Source organism: Periophthalmus magnuspinnatus, chromosome 7 (genome assembly GCF_009829125.3).
Source record: "Periophthalmus magnuspinnatus isolate fPerMag1 chromosome 7, fPerMag1.2.pri, whole genome shotgun sequence".
NCBI lineage: Eukaryota > Metazoa > Chordata > Actinopteri > Gobiiformes > Gobiidae > Periophthalmus > Periophthalmus magnuspinnatus.
Window position 1 is genome coordinate 26,357,880 of NC_047132.1, and position 14,816 is coordinate 26,372,695.

The window sequence follows — 14,816 nt, forward strand, 5'->3', positions numbered from 1 at the left end:
ATGCAGTTAATCCTTACAATTGCAAGAATAGACAAAAACAGTGCCTAAAGAAACAAATTCTAAAAAGTTAAAAGAAAAATCTGAAAAAAGCAATCAATGCAATCAAAGTTAGGGTGACCAGATGTTCAAAATTAAAAACTGGACACACACGTTTGGGGTGGTAGGTAATAAAAAACATGTGAAAAGAGCATGTAATTAAGAACATTGTGAAGCACTCGGTCCATTCTCAACTCACTTGTGAATCTGTATATAACATGAGAGATTTCAGTTATTGCAACTGAGTGCACTTTTTGGCCTTCTGACGATTTTCAAGGGAAGTTTTTGACAGTTTTTCACATTTGACAATATATTACCCTTTTTACTCAATCAAATGGGTAAAAACATTTCTTGTATAAAACTGGATAAATTGACTGGTTTGGGATAAACCACTGGGACATGGGAAAAATGGGACAAAACTGGGTCTGGTCACTCTATGCAAAGTGCCACAGGTTCATCTTTTGTTCAAAGCAGTTATGACAGAAACGGTACCTGTGTAAAGATGTAAAAATCACTCTGTGCCCTGGGTGGCCCTGACAAACAGGAAGCAAACAGGACGCAGCCATCTGTTGCTATGGTTAATCCATATGACAACGACATGCAAAAAACTACTGGATGGACAGTGGTAAGTGAATGCACCAATACCACTTTCTCCCAATACAAGTTCTTTTGTGGATGTTTGTCTTAATCTTCTCCAATAAGCATTCTTGAGTATGTAATTTAATAAAACAGGACACAGTACTATTTCTCAAAATTCTCTGAAGTGTTTTGTTTACTTGTTCAGCATTTCCAGTAAGTTGAATGAAAAGTTGTATAACAAGGAATCTGGCAGAAGCTCATCTTGTCTCTAGGCCAGTTGATATTTACCAGATGTTGTGATACTGTTTACTAGTATTAGAGAGTCCGACCGCTGCACGAAGCCTTCTCCAGCACATCTCAAAGATTGAGGTCTGGACACTTTTGCAATTTGAGCCTGATGAATCCTGGCATAACCTGGTCATTCAGTATATTCAGGTACATACTGTTGCTGAACCTAGACCTGACTCGTACCTATAGGCTCGTACCTATTTGCTTAGTTGAATCCAGGTGGTGACTTTTTTTGGCCAGGCAGTGTGTAACACAGTATGAAAGAGATTTTTTTTTCTTCTATTAATCTGCTTCCGATCTGTTACCTACATTGAGTTTTCTGCAATTTATGTTACTCTAATAAACCATATTTAAAGTTTAATTTGTAAATTTGTAGTTACTGGAACACTGTTGGACTGTTGTCATGAGCATTTGCCAGATCCCTCCCACTGGACAGATCAACCAAAATATTTCCCGGAGATCAGCCTTTTCCTCCTCTTGAAACCGTCTGAATCTTTCAGTTCAAATGAACATCTAATTCACTTAAAAGTACATATTTATGGGACTGTTTTACTTTTCTACTAAAATTAAGGTAACTTTCTGCCAGCCAAAGTCACTCGGGCGTATCAGAGCACTATTACCAAACACACACAAAGTTTCAGACAAACCTATTACAGCCCACGTTTCAGGAAGGTTTCTTAAGGTCTTTCTTATGTTTCTTATATTTGGCCATAGAATGTATAAAGAATATACACTGCAGTGTATATTTATATCTATATTATATATAAATTTAGAGTCTGGCCGCAGTGTTATGCTAATGCTAATGCTAATGCCGATCACATTAGAATTTAGGGTTAAAGGACAGTGACATATATGCGTTTTAAAATGCAACTGTACTTTTGTACATGTAATTTGTTGTATAAATGCCAGCACCACAGTTGACAGTTAAGATTTGAACATTTTTTATTTATTTCTGATGTAACGTTACTATTGTGATATAAACACGTGCTGCTCATAGACTGCCTGGTGCCAGAGATGGCTCAATAATTATGAACAACTAAAGAGAACTGCTCTAAATGTAGACTTACCATGAAGCTGTGGACATCACAGACATGACTTCATCCTCCTCAAATAAAAGACTATGAAGCCTGATGTAGATTTATAGTCTCCTCATAAACCAAAAGGCACGCGGATATGAGCTTCTGTCAATGCGTCATTCACGCACAATCAACAGTGTGCCAACTTGTACTGCGCAAAAACACTGCACAAAGGGTCAATTTGACCCAATTATAATGCGCATTTAAACAAGGAAGCAATTGACGGAACGCTTTCATACAGAAGAAATGATGCAGAAGGGGGTTTTCTGTAGCTCCCGGGACAAAGACATATTTTTCAAAGGCAAAGATTAACGCACTAAGGCAGAGAAAGGTCAGTCACTGGTTGGGCATCTCACTACCTCATTTATATTCAAGATACCATGCGGTTACTTTTATTGTTTTTTTTAGCCAATGTCGATATACATATATTGTGTCTTGGAGCTCTTGAACAACCTCTGGCCCAAATGTCTTCATTATTTATCTGTTTTTTTTGGGGGGGGTTTTTTTTTTTTTTTTGGAACACACACTTTTAATTCATTTTCTCAGTATTGGTCTCACAATAATTATTTATTTATCTGCTTGACTGAAGCAATATCCACCAAGGGCTTTTCCAGTTTTGTCATTTTAACCACCAATATTATATTTGCTACCCTGGGGAGCTCTGCAATCTTTCCCCTCTCTCATACCATCGCTATTGAACACTGTAATAAGGTAATTCACTTTCCCAAATTAAATTCATTTCCATATGTGACGCCTCTATTTGTAGCCCAGTTTTCCATCACAGGTTCAATAGTATAATTGCGTTGGATTTATTGCTCTTTGTCTAAGAGCCTCTTTCTGGGAAGGCCAATTGGATGAGGTTCTGTCATTATTTTGATTAAGACTCTCTGTCCACTGCTGGATGAATATTGATATGACAACTGAGAGCAAGTAGCCTAAGTGTAAAAGGAGATACCTGAAAAGAGAAAAGGGATGTATTTCATAGGCTTCCTGTAGTAACTGCTTGTAGCATGAGTTGATTAAATATTTTGGTATTCTGTAAAACATCTAATGTCATTAATTCCTTCAACTACCATAGTTAAGTAAATGAATATACTCTGTGTCCTATATTGAATGTGTAAAATCTACTAGAAAATATTCAAATGCCAAACTTTCTGTATTTTATTCCCTCAGCCTACCTAAACTTGTTTTCCACTATTTTCAGACTGCAGAAGCAGCAAACACAGATGCTACATTTGAACCCACCAGTTAAAATCTGGTTTCCTGACACACCTTCTACGTTTGTATATTTTTTTTGGCTCCCCGTCCTGTCACCCCTCCACGTTCCCCTCTCCTCACCTTTCCCCTGCTGCCCCAGTCTTTAATCAGTTACCCGTGGCTGCCTTGTCAATCCACCTGACCCTTAGCTCCTCAAATCACCTCAATGTATTCCTCACCAAAACCTGACAGCCCATCTACATGATCCCCCACCACTTGACACCCAGCGGGTGCACTCCCATCCTCCCATCTGCCCATCCCAAATTCAAACAGCTCTTCAAGACACAGCTCGAGAGGGAGGGAGGGAAAACTCTTCGTCTTGACAGCATACACAAACAGAGGAAAGGCCTAGAGACTTTACAATACAACTCAAGGGATTCACCCACAGCACAAGCCTTTGAATGTGCAAGTGTACAGCTGATGGTCTCAAAGGAGGACGCAAAGCAAAATACAGATGAAACAATTGTTGACACTTCATTCTGAGCAATAGTCAGTTCCTTTAACCCTTGTCTAACCTAGTCTCCGCAGTAATGGCTGAATCACCATAATGTGACAAGTGCAGCGCTTTGATCATAGCAGATGCTTAAGTAATGAGGCCAGCGAAGCAACATTTGAGAATAGCTAATTTTGGTGCAGTGCAACAGGGCTGTGCGTAAGTGCTCATAGTCTCTCATGTGTATGTGTTTGTATATGTGTTGTTCTCTCTGCAGAAGTGCTGATAAAAGGAGCCTGGGGCAATAACAGGTGGCTACGGAGCAAAAGGCCAGTGCTGGACCACTCTTCTCTGGAGTTGCTAAGAGGCAGCCGACAAACATACCTCTGCTCTCCTCCTACACAGCATCAGTGCTCCACTTCAGCTGCAGGGCCGAGGCAGCTGGAAAAAAGCCAATTTCTGCCACCCATGTTATCATCTGCTGCTAATGAATACATAAAAGCAACAATATCCAACCGGACGATGGTGGAGAAACAGAGTATTGAAGAGATATAGAGAAAAATGCTAAAGTAAGCTGACTTTTTATATAAATTAATAAACAAAATTTGGTTAATCCTTAATATTTTAAACAATAATCAAGGCCAACCTATACTTGAGATGGAGGTGGTAATGGTCAAAACACTTATCATGTACTTCCTCTGATATTTAAACATTTAGAAACTCCATGTAGTGAGTCACTGACCTAAACTCAAATCAAATCCCCCTGACTCTCATTCACCTTGGCCTCATTTCGACTCCTCCTGTTTTCCTGATTGCAACAGTGCAATTATTTATATCTTTAATTACTTTGCTTCCAGGTTTCTATGGATCCTTGCGGACCATTGCTCGACCTTGGCCTTTTTCCTATCCCACTTGATCCTTCAATCCCTGCCTTCAATATCCACTGCATTGAAGCCGGTTGAAAGGATGCAAAGTAGTCTCTCTTTCAAAGCATGTCCAGTATCTAGTCCCCGTCTGTTATCTGCTTCATGCTACTCTCCTCTGGCCTCTCCTCCTATTTTCAGTGCAGACCCCATCTTTTCTGCTCCTTTTTTTCTACACTTCAATCCATCTCTTTGACAGGACGGCTCAATTAAGCGGGCAGCGTCAGAGGAGGAGATTACGGCCTGTACAGAACAGTAGCACTTTACTGATGCACTCCCATTGCAGTCAGCATCTCTCCACACCTCTGCTGCTCCCTGCTACATAAAGAGTTGTGTCTGCCATACAGAGCTCCGGCTGCATAAACAGTATGATAATGAGACCAGCAGCAGCTCTCCGGAGGCTCTTTGCCTCTGGGCACATGCACAGGCCCCATTCAGCTGCAGCGGCTGTGTGAGGCGCTCAGAGCATGTGAGCACTGCAGTGTGTTTATGGATGTTTTACAGATGGTGACAAGTCATTGTCAGCCGCACTGCCCTCCCTCCTCCCCCAGGTTCAACTGGAGCAGGCGGCTGGTCACTGAGGCATGCTGGGATATTCCTCACACCACCGGGCTGAACAGATACACAGTGATGAGCAGATATAAAGGTATTTGACCAAACTGTGTTAGTGACAAACACTGTGGTACATGGCCAAATGCACTAAGCACACATGTAACCCACAGACATCAGGCAGAGCAGTGCCCGCTTCTGGCAGTTCCTGTTTCATCATTAACATGAGCAGAAGAACACGGTGTGTGTTCTGCAGGCACAGCAGATGTGTAACAGGCCACAGAGGGTATAATGATGGCAGCTGTGTGGCACAAGGCCAGGTGAGCTCTCTATTCACTGCTACACCTGCACAGACTGATTTCAGCACTGCCCCGCCCTGCTTCTCTCCTGCCATATCCCATTTTATATAAATATCCTCTGCTGACTCTGCTGCCTGTTGATATCCAGCTCAGTTCTGGGTTCTTTTCCTCTCTTTAAATCTTCTCTCTCCCCTCTGCTCTGAGCGCCGTAGTTTGGGGTTACTCATCCCTGTCCCTGCCCCGCCACAACAGACCTACTGCAGCAGCAGGAGATAAGACTGGTAGACTACAAAATCATTGTAGTCTGCTGTGCAGTGCAGCCTCTGTGTGGAGCGAATATGACAGCCGCAATCATAGGCTGCCGGTACTTAACCACATTAAGTCTTTTGGCTATTAACTGGGGGAGGGGAACATGCACTCGTGGTGAGAAAACGAATATCCATTTCATAGCTCTAAAGCAACAAGAGATGTAAGGCGAGTCTGGTATGTGTCTGAAAATATCACATTTGAATAGCAAAGCACAAAATTATAGTGCATTTGCATAATACATTATAGATGAGACGTTGTTAAGAAAGCCGGCGCTAATTTACTTTCACTAAAGAGAAGAGTTTGGTGATTTTAACAACAAAATCAGCAAAGCCTCTGAAAACAATATAAATGCAAATAACAGAAAAGAGAGACTCAGAATTTTGAAAGCGAAAACCAAAGCTGCGTTTCTCTGTAATCATCATCTCCAATCATTTGGCAGTGAAGGAGTGTGATTCTGTAAAGACCCTGTTGCATGCAGTGCTCTAAATGTTTAATTAGAGAAAGAAGATCTCCAACCAAACATGACAAAACTATATCCAAAAGTAGCACGTTCCAACAGGTTATTCCTCAGTGACTAGTTGCGCACAATCAGTTAACAGATAAAAACAATATGGAATTCATCACTATTGCACATCAGCCATTGGTAACAAATCAAAGGAGCTATTACTTTTATTTCAATGGAGGCTTAAAAGCTGCTATTTTTAATTAAACTAAACATCATTACACGTTTATGTTCAGTCATGGAAAATGATACAAGGGCAGTGAATAACTCAAATATTAGTATGTTTCCTTATAGTAAAGGTTGATCTAAGGCAAAGGTGCAATTCTGTAACAAGCCACCTCCACCTTGCAGCCTAATTAACGTCCTCACTCTAGTGCTCACTGCCGCTCTTTCTCTGTGCTCCCTGACAAACTGTTTGCCCGCACCAAAAACCCATCTTACCTCCTCAGAAATGCTTGACAGTAGATTCCTCCCAAGTCCTGTTTTTTTCACTTGCCCGCTGTCTGAATGCACTTGCGCCTTTTTCTCCTCTTCTCTCTATCAAATTGATTGTGCCCCTGTTCAGTGCTGATGCTGCAGTGATAGGAAAACACACCCTCCTCTGGCCGCTCTCTCTGCCTCCCTCACTCTGATTGGCTGGCTGCTAGAGGTGACATCACCCTGCCTCTGCCTCCTCTTCTCTCCTCCCTCTCCCTCTCTCTCTCTTCCTCACCTCAGTGTCTCTATAGGTTCTGACCATTCCTTTATTATTACGCCCAAGTCCCTCCTCCATCTCCTCCTTGTCCTCTGCTGCCATCTCTGCCCACTCTTCCTGCTGTGTGGATTATGGGGTTCAAATGTTCGAGTCTCAGCCAAGGAGACCCAAGTGCACTGTATACTTTACTCCTACCACAAATGTCTCATCTAATTTACAGTGGCCTTTCAGACACGAATCACTAAACATTATTGATAAATGATAGTAGGTCTGTATTGTATTTGTATTTTTTCTTCATCTTCTGGCTGTGCATAATTATTTAAATTTCAAAAAATATAGATTTCAATTATGTTATTTATTATTTTTAGCAACTAACCATCCTGTTATACAAAGATAGAATGCGTACGTATGGATGGAGTTTAAAAACACAGTGGAGCACCAGGATTACCACATGACATCACAAGGTGGTACAGAGCGTTTTCTGTTTGAGAGAAGAACTCAGCCTCAATATGCAGGGTTTATGTGTTAAGCATGTGTGAAAGAAACAAAACACAACTCCAGGTATGTTTGTGATGAGGAAACAACATTGTTACATAGATAGACAGAAAATAGGATAATATGGGCTCTTTCATTCAGCATTGTCAATGGAAACAGAAAATTGGACAAGCAATAATTATAGAGGTGCTGCAAAGTAAGTATGAATAGGTCTAATTAATATCTGTGTGTGTCACTTAAAACATAATACTGTACATTACATTATACACAATATCAGTAAAAATTGACGCATCAAGACAAGGTGATGGAGTTCACTTGTTCTAGGTCACAACATACAACTCCAGGCATATTTTTACATGGTTAAAGATAATCCAGCTCAAAACATTTTAAGAATACACCAACAGGGATGAGGAGGTCCTGGTGGTTATGATTCAGCCAGACTGTAGCTAGCATACAGTACATAAGACATCACCCACATCACTTTCTACACTCCTTTCTCTTTGCCCCAAACTACAAAGGTACAAACGATCGCCCTTGAGGTTTCTGAGTTAGGCCTCTCCATGCTCCACTGGGTTCAGCTTTTTTTTATTTAGCCCTCCTCTAGGACACTGCACGGCTTAAATCTATTATATTCTAATCAAAGGCCTGAACGGGAAGACTGCTGCGTGAGGATAGTGAATAGAAATGTGTTGAGAATTACTGCCGCTGTATCTTATCCAAGTGAGATAGGAGCATGGAGATTTCAAAGTAATAAAACAGGGCTTAATACAAAGCGGTGTCTGGCTGTTTGCTGTTGTGACAAGATAATAGACTCATATAATGTCACAGTACGATGATGATCCAGTTCCACAAGGAGATAGGGAATCACAGATCTTATGTTACGACTCCATAAGCTCTGATCTCACATCTTAACTGGGTAAATTTATAGACACTGCCTGCTCAGACTGGTATTGTCTGCGTGTATTTCAAGCATCGGAAAAGCTTTCTATCCTAGTGACAGTTACTTTTCATATTCAGAACTCTCTGTGTGTAGCTCGTTGCAGTGTGTGTCTCACGTTGATGTTATACAATAATAACTTAACACAAATAAGAAATGGAGGAGCTAAATTTATGTATATGCGTAGGAAACTTGTGATGCTGTGAATGCAATGACTTTTCAAACTAGAGATTGTTAGTAATTTAAATAATAACCATAATTTCTAATTTTTGTAATGGAAGGTTTTCCACCTGTTTGTCTTCATGAACATGTTATGTTTTTTCTCTGAATATTCCATAGAATGGCATTAAACTTATCTGTTTCCATGGGGGCAAGACAGCATGCGCTAATGCTGGCCATGGCCATGCCTGTCAAAGCAATAACATCTTCATGGAGAATAGCAGGTGCTGCACACCTCACCAGAAAAGTAACATAATGTGCACCTTTAATGTTTCCTACTTTTCCAGTGTCTCAGAAGGTTTTAAATCATCGAGACTTTTAGTCTTATTTGTCAGACGTAACTCAGGCCCCTGCAGACTGTGGGATTGGTTATCATTGAGAAAATAAATAGTTGTTCCAGAATTTCACACACAAAAATGAAACGATAAATTAAAAAGTCACTATTGGTTGCTTTTTCCAAACATATAAACAGGCATCATCACTTTAAAAACAAAACAAAACACATATAAGAACACCAGTTGTTAAAATGAATATGTTGGAAACTCAAGAATCAAAGAAGTATGGTGTATAGTTTAAATGAAGTTGAATCTCAAACTAGTACCAAGTACCAAGCCATGATTAATAGTAGTATTGCATGAATTAAATGATAACAATAGCTTTATTATTGGAACCTGTTGTATCCAAGAAGCATTTACTTTACAACAAGAAAGCCCCTCATACTTTGTTAGACCCATTATTAGGTGTAAAATTAGCTCTGAATTGGCAGTACAAATAAATAAGGCCAGGAGCAGGCCTGTACTGGAGACATGGCACAGATTTATGTTTTGCTCCTAAAAATACCTCACAGAGCAGGTAACTGGGGCAGTGTTTTGTCCAGTCCAAACTCTCCATCTCCAATCTGCCCGTATATAATTTCTCTTTTCTGTATTTTGTCTCCAGCTTGTCGATGCCAGTGGATGCCCATCTGCTGCGAATGCCCCCTGAGTTGCCAAGCAAGCAGACAAAAGCTGGGATGGGACGGACAGCCAGGGGAAATGATTGATGAGGCCACTTGATGAAGGTGTGGGACCTCCTCAATTATGTTAAGACTACAGATCAGGGTCAGTGCAGCAGCCTGGAAAAATGCCAGCAGTGCAGACAAAAGGTGGTTGGTGACTATGGAGTAATCAAAGTTAATTAGCTGCTCTTTTTGAATGTAGCGTAAGAGCTTAGAGGATGCCAAAAATATTAGTATTAAAGTACTGGTAGTTATTGGCACACATGTTTTCTATTGTGCATACGGTATACTAAAACATTATAATATAGATCAGAAAATAGTTAATATGAGCCCTTTTTATCATTACTTAATTGTGTGGGATTGTACCTGTGGTAAATAATTTACAGTCAAGTGGAAGTTTGCTATCTACTGTATATCATCAGCACACAAACATCCATCCAGACACAAACATCCATGCAGGAAACTCAAAGCGCTTTACATTGCATTAATTCACATAGATTTAAAAGTGATAAGATTAGAAAAAAATACACACACACACTTTTTTATCAACACTACCACCCAGATGGCAATCGGGAGTTCACATTTGGCTCATAGTGGAATCAGTATAACTAACATAGGCCTGACATTAGAGGTTGTGGCGTCGTGTATTTAAAGCTCTGCCGGCAGTTCTTTCTGTAGGAGGTCTAACATTTAGAGATAGTTATTAAGATGTAACCTTAAGCGAACACGACACAGAGTCACTTACCCAACAGCCTCTGTTCAAACAGGCAATTAAAACAAGGCCAGTACTAATATTTGAAGGACAGGACAAGTGCGGAACAAAGGAAAATTAGCCAGGGCTTTGTAGGAAACGTCACTCAGACAGATCAATACAGATAATGCATATCCTGTCTCCCTCAAAGTGAAACAGCTTCACAAAAACAGGTTTGGAAAGGGGCTTCCTAAACCTGAACTGCTTACCTCTGCTGTCACTTCTGTTTAGCTGCAAATGCAACTTGGCCCTCATTCAAAACCAACAGGGTCTAGGACATTTCTGACTCCCTTACACAAAAAGTATTGTTTTATGCACAAACACTTGAGTTGATACATGGGGGGGAGGAGAAGGGGCTGATTCTCAAGCTGTGGTGCTTTACAACTGCTTAGTCCTATTTTAGATCAGATTAGTTTGGATCTGGTGTTTCTCAGAAGCCCAAATATTTTTAAGAAGCACAGTGCACTAGCCGAAACATAAGTTAAATATTTACTATTCACTTTTTTTAGGCAAGAACAATGTATATTTCAGTCTCTAGCTCTGCCTAGAATACACTTGCATCCAGGATAGAGTGATAAAGGAGAGGCTGTGAATGAACAAGTTAAAGTCTAGAGTTGCAAGAAAAGGGCTTGTAGTCAGCAAAAGACAGTGGCAGAGTGAATAGCATCAGCCGCAAAACGAGACGTGGAGCAATATCGTAAATGGCTCAGAGCACAGAGACACAGACTGCATACAGATACATTCAGATACAAGAACACAACATGCACTGACCAACAGACACAGAAAAAATAATTAAATGAGAAATCAAAACTGATGTGGTGAAGAAGTAGCGGATGTAACAGCCAGAGGAGTAAATGGAAAAAAAAAAACTGGTTTTGTTTATCCTTCCAGGTTAAATCCACACAACATTATGTATTCAAGAAGGATGTTGAATGTCCTGAATAGTGCCTTTGCAATGTACTCTCTCTAAGTAATTGGTTTCAAACTAAACAAAAGACAGCAATTTTCCTCTATTTCGCCAAAAACACAAATGATGGAATTTTATTTTTGTACTTTTTCCACATAAACATCTCAGTATTTTTACCAATGTTTCACCCTGTCCAAGAGAACTTGAATTCTCTAACGAAACAACATGGGTTTAATAATACAATATTTCAGATGAGGGACGATAGAGCCCAGCAGTAATTATACAGACAAAATCAAAAATCTGTTTCAATTTATTTGGAGAAAAGGGTATATTAAAAGACAGAATGAAGAGAACATTCAGATATTATAATGAAATATGAGGCAGACCAGTCATTACAGCTGTACTTTGTGTCTCTAATTGGAAACTGCATATTGATTACTTAGCTGGTGAAGTAGAGTATATACAATGCATGTTATTGGGATAGATGGGGGAAACTTGGAGTACCCAGTAGAAACCTACCTAGTCACAGGCAGAAGAAACACAATGCATGAATTGTAAGCATGTTAGCTCATTGTAGATCTGACTATACATATTCAAAGTATCTCCCAAATGACTTTCTTGTCAGCATTGCCATGACTGCTCCATGAAATGCTGTTGGCAATTGAAGAGACATTGATCTGGTTAAAGTCATTATCTGGTCAGAAGGTCAAGCAGCCAGCTCTGACTAGCGTTAATCACTCTGTAAATGAGGTAAAATGAGTCTTAGCTTCTCTGTGTAAAGTGGCCCAGACCGAAGAGAACAAGCACAATGCCATTACCCATACTGGCAGTCTGAGAGGGTATTTGAACCTTGTACAAGCATTTACTGACATTTTGTCCCTGGGCAAGACATGTCACCCACATTGCATGCTCCAGCCACAAATGGTATATGAGGCTGAAAAAAAAACCTGCCAAATCAAATTATGTGGACCATATAAAGCATAATATATATTTAACATCAAAACACAATTAATTTGAACATAAAAAATATTAGTTTGTCCCATCATAGATAGCGACATCAGCTATGTTTTATTTTAGGAATATGTACAATATATGAAGAAGGGGCATATACATTTTGCTCAATCCATTTTATTATTTAAGTCATAATAATCTTTTCCACATTACAGGCAGCAACAATAACACAGCTGATGTGTGCTCAAATTTCAGTGATATTCAAATAGAGGATTTACACGGATCGTTAACTGAACAAACAGAATGGCACTGTTAAAACAATGGAATTATCTCAAATCATTCCACTACCCTCAAAAAGAGGGACTACATCTCAACAGCAGGAACAGTGAGCTGTCTCAAGATAAAATAATCTCTCATGTTCTGTCTGTCCAGCTTATTTTTACAGATAAAAGATCAGCATTTCTCCAAATTACTTCACAATACAATCAGTAACATGGGTGGACCCAGACTACAGGAGATGCCAGGGGGAACACACTGCCGTGTCCTAGAGAGTATCAGCCTGAGCGGACGACGAGCTGACACTAAGAGGTCATAAAGACTATGACCTTTACAGTAGATGCACTGTCACATACTGTTTAAGTCTGCACCCTAAGACACACCCCAAGTCTCCCACAAGACTTACCTTTTCCTCCATGAGTCCAAGAAGTATAAATATTTTAAACATAACGTAGAGACTAAAAATGTCACTACAGATTTTCTGTAGCTTCTAGGTCCTCCTGGATGTCCTTGGGAAAAGGAAATGTTTTCTTATCTTTAATTAAAAACTGAAATACTGAAATTCTTAGCTTGAGCTGGGTAATATATCAAATTATTGATAATGTCATTAATGTTGTTTTCAAAAGGCAAATTTTGTATATACTTATAGATTTTATATATAAATGATGTATATATGAATAAAAATGTATGCTGTGTATGTGTGTGTGTGTATATATATATATATATATATATATATATATATATATATATATATATATATATATATATATATATATACATACACACACACACACACACACGCATCCATTCATTTTCGGGGCTGGGTCGCGGGGCAGCAGTCTAAGAAGGGACTCCCAAACTTCCCTCAATCCAGACATGTCCTCCAGAGGGACCCCAAGGCGTTCCCAGACCAGACGAGAGACATAGTCCCTCCAGTGTCTCCTAGGTCTTCCCCGGGGGCTCCTCCTGGTGGGACATTCCTCCCTAGTGGGGCGTCCAGGAGGCATCTTGAACAGACGCCTCAGCTGGCTCCTCTCGACAGGGAGGAGCATCAGCTCTACTCTGAGCTCCTTCTGTGTGACTGAGCTCCTCACCCTAAGGGAGCGCCCAGCCACCCTGCGGATGAAACCCATTTCGGCCGCTTGTATCTGTGATCTTGTCCTTTTGGTCATTACCTAAAGCTCATGACCATAGGTGAAGGTAGGAATGTAGACTGACCGGTAAATCCACTTGTCAATCAATCTCACGCTCCTTCCTTCCCTCACGCGTGAACAAGACCCCGAGATACTTGAACTCTTCCACTTGAGGCAAGAACTCACCATCCACCCGGAGATGCAAGCCACCTTTTTCCACGAGAACCATGGCCTCAGATTTGGAGGAGCTGATTGTCATCCCAGTCGCTTCACACTGCTGCAAACCGCCCCGGTGCCTGCAGCAGGTCCTGGCTCGATGAAGCCGTCAGGACAACATCATCTGCAAATAGCAGAGATGAGATCCTGTGGTTCCCGAACCAGACCCCCTCCAGCCCATGGTTGCGCCTAGAAATTGTGTCCATAAATAGAATGAACAGAACCAGTGACAAAAGACAACCCTGGCGGAGTTCAACATGTACTGGGAACAGGTCTGACTTACTGCTGACAATGCAAACACAGCCCCTGCTCCGGAAATACATGGACCAGACAGTCCTTAGCAAAGGGTACAACGAGGAACATGATCGAATGCCTTCTCCCTACTGGAGTACTGCCAGTAGGGAGAAGGTATGAATCTCTTTGAGGCCATCTGATAGTCCTCCTCCATGGCCTCTCCGAATTCCTCCCAACCCCAAATTTTTGCTTCAACGACGTGCGAGCCATGGCACACTTGGCTCGCTGGTACTCGTCAGTTGCCTCAGGAGCCCCACAAGCCAACAAGACTCGATAGGACTCCTTCTTTAGCCTGACGGCATCCCTTACTTCAGGTTTCCACACAGTACGCTTGGGCCTGCCAGGTCTATCCGGCTTCCTCCTCCGCCAGCGGAGTCAACTCACCACTAGGTGGTGATCGGTTGACAGCTCTGCCCCTCTCTTCACCCGAGCGTCCAAGTCACGTGGCCGGAGGTCAGATGACACAATAACAAAGTCAGTATAAACCAATAGATGTTTATCAAATCACCCACTCCTATTCACTGACCAAAGAATCATGGTGAAACTGCTTGCTCACAAATATGCACTGTGGCTTCAAAATATAGTCATACTCACAAAGAAGTGATAGTATTATAAAACTAGAAAGCATTTGTGAACAGACCCAGTAATCCATGTAATGACTTAGCCTAGTAGACAGGGAATAAACACATTCAGAT

At 40.9% G+C, this 14,816-nt stretch overlaps 2 protein-coding genes across 4 annotated transcripts in view; one reads left to right on the forward strand and one right to left on the reverse strand.

The window, feature by feature from the left end:
* l1cama (L1 cell adhesion molecule, paralog a) overlaps positions 1-6,853 on the reverse strand; it is a 45,167-nt gene extending 38,314 nt beyond the window's left edge. For 2 of the 3 annotated variants that reach the window (XM_055223286.1, XM_055223284.1), the window contains exon 1: positions 6,693-6,853. The gene's annotated coding sequence lies outside the window, so the exon portion shown is untranslated. Of the gene's footprint in view, positions 1-1,970; positions 2,009-6,692 lie in introns of those variants that run through there. The other variant, XM_055223285.1, reaches the window with a different exon arrangement.
* zgc:158263 (ceramide kinase family protein) overlaps positions 1-14,816 on the forward strand; it is a 177,525-nt gene that overhangs the window by 9,689 nt on the left and 153,020 nt on the right. The gene's annotated exons all lie outside the window — the stretch shown is intronic.